The following is a 6,791-nucleotide window of genomic DNA, read 5'->3' on the forward strand; positions in this document are numbered from 1 at the left end:
GCTAGCTTCCACTTTAAGTGCTTGAGTAAGCACAAAATATGTTCATAGGTAGACTGCTACGTGAAATATTTGGTGTGAAGTGAAATGAGAATCTGTCTGGAACATCCGTACTTCAGAGAATAACAGTGATTCATGATTAGGAAGAGATTATGCTTAAATTCTGTCCAATCAAGTCACAAAGAATTATTTAACCACTCAGGAGTTAGCTGTGTCTTGGCTTTTACTATTAGGCTTGTAGAACAAAATTTGCAATGGTTTAAACAGAGGCTGGCTATACATGCTTTTCGAAATGCCTTTTTCTCAATAATCTCAAAACTGAAATTAGTGACTGTGTTCTCTGCTGCTGTAAATGGTTTCAGCTCCATTGATTCCAAAGTTATTTCACCCCTTTCACCACCAGAGAATTTCTTCACTGATTTCTCAATTGGAACAGGGCTGCTTTTGAAGAAGATACAATATATCTATCTATTGGCTGTTTATTGTTATTGTAGTGTATATATAACATGTGGGAAACAAGTCTCTGGAGTGTAGTTCTTATTTAAATAAACTGCACAAATGTAAAAGGCCATCCTGCCATAAATACACACAGAGCCTGGCAAAGTCTCCTAGCAGTCAGCTGTGCTCAGGTGGAAGGACAGATAGCTTATGGAACCATGCCTCCTGCATTCAGCAGTCCTTGGTGGTGATCATGTTTGTCCCTCTACCTGGAACTACGAGCTCTTATCACATACACACTCTTCTTTTTTTACTGACCAAAGCTTTCTGAGAGCATTATATAAACAGATAGTAAGCCAAGATAAAATATTGCCAGGTCACATGATTTCTCAACTGAGAGAATATTTATCAAAATGACTGAATCAACATGACTGTATCTTTGGTTTGTGGTGTTAAATGATTGCTGACGTAATATGGGTAGCCTGAACATGAATTGTCTGAGAACTGTGTGTAGGGGAGATGTTAGCATGGGAAAGGATTGGGAAACTATTATGGAAGAAATAAACAGGCTGACATTACTGCCAAAAGAGCTGACATGGTATGCTAAACCAAACTGGGTAAGAAATGTAAGTAAGTGTGGAGAGACTTGAGGTCTTGAAGGCGAAAAAGAGATTAATCTTGATGTGATGAGAGAAGGAGAACCAGGGAGGTGATACGGTTGCATAAAGTTGTTAGGCTGATGAAGGAGGTGATTTCTGTGCTAGTGTTGTGTGGAGATAGGATAGCTGGCAGTGATAGCTGGCAGGTATCGGAGGGGCTAAAGAGCAGAAAGAGGTAGCAATCAAGCGATTGAGTGATTAGAGTTTGGCAGAAGCTGTCAGACTGTACAAGGTGAGATATTTAACAGATAAAGGAAGAATAAATGGCTTATATTTGGACTGGGTTCCGGTTATCCTGTTATCAGCTTAACTAATTATTACTAGTTTAAGATTGACTGAAACTTTCCAGGCTGGGAGCAAAAGAAGAAAAAGCCTTCTGTCCTGAAATCACAGCACGGGGTGCTGATTGCCCCCCTCCTGTCCCTCCAGGGTAACATCAAGCTCTGGCCTCCCTTTAATAACAAAGGGAATGCTGAGCCTGCATGGAAAAGGGGGCCGAGTATCCACAGGGAAGAGGGTGACATAGAGCCTGAACTGGCTGCGGAGGGTATGTCTATCTGAAGAAAGGTTGTTTGTTTTGGTTTTTGACAAGCAATAATCTGTTAATTTTCTCTATGTAATTATTGGTTATGATTACAGCTCCCCTTACAAAATAACAGGGTGTCCTGGTTTCGGCCGGGATAGAGTTAACTCTCTTCTTAGTAGCTGGTACAGTGCTGTGTGTTGTATTTAGTGTGAGAATACTGTTGATAACATCTGATGTTTTAGTTGTTGCTAAGTAGCGCTTATCCTAAGTTAAGGACTTTTCAGTTTCCCATGCTCTGCCAGCAAGCAGGTGTGCAAGAAGCTGGGAGGGAGCATAGCCGGGGCAGCTGACCCGAACTAGCCAAAGGGATATTCCATACCATAGAATGTCATGCCCAGTATATAAATGGGGGGAGCTGGCCAGCAGGAGCAGATCGCTGCTCTGGCATTGGTCAGCGGGTGGTGAGCAACTGCATTGTGCATCCCTCTTCCCCAACCCCCTTTTTTTTGTTATATTCCTTTTCATTACTATTATTATTATATTTCATTATTATTATTGTTAGTATTATATGTTACTTTAGTTATTAAACTGTTCTTATCTCAACCCACGAGTTCTGCCTTCTTTCCCGATCGTCCTCCCCATTCCACCGGGAGTGGGGCGGGGGCGGGGAGTGAGGGAGCGGCTGCGTAGTGTTTGGCTGCTGACTGGGGTTAAACCACAACACAGGGTAAGAAAAAGAGGGAGCACAGAAAATGAGTACTACTAAACAGGGAACAGGGAAAAGCACTGCTTAAGCTTATCAAACCAAAATGGTTAAGTACAGTGCTGATGCAAACAACAGTCTATCTCTGCCCTATCAATCTAGAATCTGTGGGTGATTCTTCAACTTCCAGTTCTGAAATGAGTGACCAGGGTTTAATCATTCTGCTTTAATTATGGTGGAAATGCCCAATTCTTGGGTATGTCTGGAGTGTTGATGAGGCATCTTCTGTCCTTTTATCTTGGGAAAGAGAGGGATGTGTTTGACGGAATGAGCCCTAAATGTCTTCTGGTTGATGTCTCTGAAAGGTTTTTACAAGGATTCAGCTGAGAGCACAGACATCGAGGGACATACGCTCATTAGACTGCCTGTGCCATTTTCTTAAACTAGACTACCATACGCAATGCCATCCATGGCTAGATGCTGTCTTGTGGAGTTATGTGATGAAGTGAGGCAATAAAGACCGAGAAGAAGAAATGCAAACTTCCTTGACAGCATGAAGTGTGCCTGCACGGAAGAGTTCTCAAAGTGAAGAGCTGCTTATACCTGAACTGAATACAGGCTACACAAGACTGCCCTGTATTTTTACAAGGGTGGATTCTTGCACTGAGTTCTTACAACATTCTTCCTGGTTTTGTTCTTAAGACTAGGATAGCTACAGATAATGAAGAAGAACACCTGTTGATTCAGAGCAATACTGAATGGTTACCGAGTTTGCAAGGCAAACATTTTCAAGCTTGCAGTATACAGAATCAGAGGCAGGCCGTAGTTAAGGGATGGAGACTGGACTGTGGGTAGTAATAACCAAAAAAACCCCTTGAAGACAGGGTAGAAAATAGATTCAATATGAGCTTCCAGTTACAACACTGTCTATAGGAGTGAGGTGACTGATGGGTATATGATCGAAGACAGGATAGATACAATGCCTGAGGTAGAAGTGAAGATCTAGCTCCATTGCAGCAGGAGGGCTCAGATGCTCAATGGTCCAACACTGGCTTCAGGGCAGGGAAGCAAGATTTTTCCAAACTCACAGGTGTCACTAGGAAAGTCTGACACAATAGGCTCTGGAAACTCAGGATGTAAAATCTGGTTTCTCCTCCTCACAGGGTTTTCTGCTTCCTGCTGGATTCCAGTTTCACTGAAAGCTGGTCTGGATGATCCTGCCTGTCAGAGAGGTTATGGGACACTAAGTGGATGGCTGGAACATGCTGTAGTGACAGAAACACATTCCCAAGACAGCTGGATAGAACTGACACTTCAAAAGTGTGTCAGCGTGCTTATGTTAAAGCAAACAAACAGCTCTGCCTCCGTGCAGGTAGCGATTATTTCACCTTTGTATTTGGCACTGGTGTAGGTGCTAGAATACTACTTCTCCTTTTGGTTCAGCAATGCAGGAAAGTTACTGAAAAACTGGAAATCACCAGAGAACAGTTAGGAGGAGGATGAAAGGACTGGAAAAGTAATAGCTTATAAAGCTCAAGCTTGAAGATGAATATAAGAGGAGTCTTGATCATGATGTATTAATACCTACAGTGGACCAGAAATGTAACAAAGGGATTTTCAATCTATCGGTCAGTGATATAAGAGGATCCAATGGATGGAAACCTGAAGCTAAGAAATTAGTACCACAAATAAGTCACATTTGAATGAGAAAGATGACTGTAGGAACAATTTACCAATTATTTGAGGGATGCTTCATCATTGTTTATTTTTAATGAAAATGAAATGCTTTTCTGAAGACAGTGAGTGTTCTAGTTCTCTTACCCTAAATAGCTGGTGGTGGCCTTAACCTATAAAACATTAATATTTGTGTTTATTTGTTAAGCAAGAAGGTTATCCTGCTATCATTTAACTTGGTTTTGCTACTAAGTTAGAAAACAAAGCAGGCCCATAGTCCCTGTGGATGAGAGATTGGATCTTTAGTTTTCCTGCTTAAAACGTAGTTTACAAGTATAATTCATGCTCAGTGAACAAGGGATTTCCCTTTTGTGAGCTGACAAAATGAAGCAGCGTGGATTGCAAGATACTAGGTTAAGCATCAGCCTTCTTGACATAAAGTCAAACTGAATCTATGCTGAATCATTTGTTTGGAAATTAGATCCAATTATCTTAAATCGGTCATTCCAGACTAACAGAGCAATAAAGGGCACTGTATTTGTTGATGTATTTGACCCTGACGTTCCAGTCATGTCAAAACGTGTATGCAGTATACTTCCAGCTTCATTCACATTGCATAGTGCCCTCGCAAATGCTGTGCTCAGAACAGATGATAAAAGGGCTGTCGGTATTCCAAACATCAGACCCAAAGCAGAAAATTACTTCTGAATTTTGAATTAACAGAATATTAAAAATTGTTTTGACGTGTAGACTATGACGGTCACCAAAATCAGTATAGTCAGATCTTTTTCTTAATTGAGGGATTTTTAATGTTCAAATGTTGCCCAAAGAATGAAAGGAAAAAGACCATTAGAAAAGGATGGAATTCTTTTACAGTTCTAATCCTGGAGTAAGCATAGAGCCACAATAAATGAATGATGCGTAGCTCCTATTTTCTCAAATTGTGTATTACCCTCCAGATCAGTAAGGTAGGGCCTGTTCTGACATCGTCAAATTGAAACGCAGCAAAATGTGTTGCTGGAGAGGAACTGTCCCTGCATAAAGCTGCTTAGGTGAGTTTTTCAGGAGTGGTGGCCCCCAGTACCTTAGCACCGATGATATTACACATGAAATCAAAATAAAAGATAGAAGTCCATACTTGAGTCCTTGTTTGACTTCTCTATAGAACTTTAAGACCTACTTAGGAATTTCAAAGGAGAAATGCAGATCTACACTGAATATCTGGCTGCATCTTTCTTTAAAACCACATTTTCTTATGTATATTAGTAATACTACCTTACAGTCATACAGATTATTAATATGACATTTTCAAAGGGCAGCTTCCATTGCATCACACTGGGGGGAGGGGCGGGGGGGGGCTTACATTTAATTAGCTTTGGTTATTTGTGTTGCAAGCATTTCACTGGACTAATTATGCACTTGTATTTTTAAGAAAACATTTACACTGGAGTTTTTCATAGTAGAGCTGTTTCTAATGTAAAATCTACTTTTGAGAACCAAATCTGGGGGTATGTTTGTCTGCTTGTGAAGAGGGAGGTAACACACGTAAGTGAAACAAAAGCAGGAAGGAAGAAAAATCGAACACAACAGAATAAAACCTCTCAACCTAGAACTATGTTATGGGGTCTTAAACGTAGTAGCATAATCTGGAGCTGTAAATCATAAATTGTAAGCAATAATCTTGTCTGTACTGAGGGTGCAGTGAAGCAAATGAGAAAACTCACTAAGCCAGAATATGGAAATTTACTAAAGCACCTAAGGTGTGCAGAGCGCACAGTCATCACATTTTAGTGCACCACTCCTTCAGACTTTTTCATCCCAAAGGGTATTGCAACTCCATGTTAGAAAGCTTCCATGTGGCACCACAGAGGCAGGGTAGAAAGCAGCAATGTTCAGTGTTTACCTGCAACACTGGATATATTGAAACAGCCATTTCTCTAGATCACGTCATTACATATTTTGTTTCTGGATTACGTCACAGAGCACCAGAGACAAATATCTTTTAGGATATCTTCAGGGGTAGCCAGGTACATTGCAAAGCAGTACGATAAAGATAGGAAAAATGACCATCAAATAGCTCTGTCCCATCACTCAAAGGCACCACAAGAGCAGGCAGAAGCATGCTCCCCCAGAGAGAAGCAAGTGGAGCGCTGCAGGGGCGATGGTCTGTGTCACAGCTTGGGCCCCCATCCTCACAGGTGCTCTCCTTGGCGTGGAAGCTGCTATTCACTAGCACCTCCAAGAGTTACGGCACTTCCTTCACTGGAAGCTGCTATTCACTAGCACCTCCAAGAGTTACGGTACTTCGCCTCGGGCTTCCCGAGCTCCAGTCAGGGCAGTGCTACAGCTACGAAATACCAAAAATATAATGCAGTGGGGGAAAAAAACCACCAGCAACCCCAAGCACCGCCAGTGCTATGACTTCACATCCGTGAGGCTTCACCACCCCTCGTCTCTGGTGTGGTGGTTTGCGGCACTCTTTACTGCTCCCCCACTGACACCATGGTTACTTCTGCACACTTTTCTTTGTGCTTTAGTATTAACAAAAAAAAGAAAAGCCGTGAAAACACGAAGACTTGTACATCTTTGTGAGTGAGGCAACGCTGCCCACGAAGCACGGGGCGATCCTCGGTCAGGCGCAGGGTCAGGCCGTTGCTCGCCGGGGGGCTGTGGCGGGACAGAGGGCTCCACCGCTTCCCAGCCTCGGTTTTGCGGCCGGCCGGACGCCTGCGCCTGCAAGGCGAGAAGCGACCGTTACCGGCCCGCAGGACGACACCCAGCACCTATAACAGAC

The sequence above is a fragment of the Gymnogyps californianus genome, chromosome Z (genome assembly GCF_018139145.2).
Source record: "Gymnogyps californianus isolate 813 chromosome Z, ASM1813914v2, whole genome shotgun sequence".
Lineage (NCBI taxonomy): Eukaryota > Metazoa > Chordata > Aves > Accipitriformes > Cathartidae > Gymnogyps > Gymnogyps californianus.